Below are 802 nucleotides of genomic sequence, written 5' to 3'. Positions count from 1 at the left end.
GGTTGATAGAGCAAAAGTAGAGGTAATTGAAAAATTACCACCACCAACTAATGTTAAGGCAATAAGGAGTTTCTTGGGTCATGCAGGATTTTATAGACGATTTATAAAGAATTTTTCTAAAATTGCAAAACCTCTAAGCAACCTTTTGGTTGCTGATGTCCCTTTTGTCTTTGATTCTGAGTGTCTGCATGCTTTTGAAACTCTGAAAGATAACCTTACCTCTGCCCCCATTATAGCTCTTCCTGATTGGGATCTACCATTTGAATTAATGTGTGATGCTAGTGATTTTGCTATATAGGAGCTGTTTTAGGACAGAGGCATGGTAAGCTTGTACATGTCATTTACTATGCCAGTCGTATGTTAAATGATGCCCAAAAGAATTACACAACTACAGAAAAGGAATTATTAGCTGTTGTATACGCTGTTGATAAGTTTAGGTCCTATCTACTTGGTTCTAAGGTTATTATTTATACTGATCATGCTGCTTTGAAGTACCTTCTAACCAAACAAGATTCTAAACCAAGATTAATGAGATGGGTGTTACTCCTCCAGGAGTTTGATATTAAGATAAAAGACAGGAAAGGGTCAGAAAATCAAGTAGTTGACCATCTTTCCAGAATTGAGCCTGAAGCAGGAGAACAACCACCCACAGCTGTGACTGAGACGTTTCCGGATGAACAATTGTTCCTCATTCAGCAGGCACCATAGTTTGCAGACATTGCAAATTACAAAGCCATGAATTTTATCCCAAGGAAGTACAGTAGGCAACAAGTAAAGAAGCTATTGACTGATGCAAAGTACT

This window comes from Arachis duranensis, chromosome 10 (assembly GCF_000817695.3).
Source record: "Arachis duranensis cultivar V14167 chromosome 10, aradu.V14167.gnm2.J7QH, whole genome shotgun sequence".
In the NCBI taxonomy this organism is placed as follows: Eukaryota; Viridiplantae; Streptophyta; class Magnoliopsida; order Fabales; family Fabaceae; genus Arachis; species Arachis duranensis.
The sequence above is the reverse complement of the archived record's forward strand: the minus strand, read 5'-3'. Positions refer to the sequence as shown.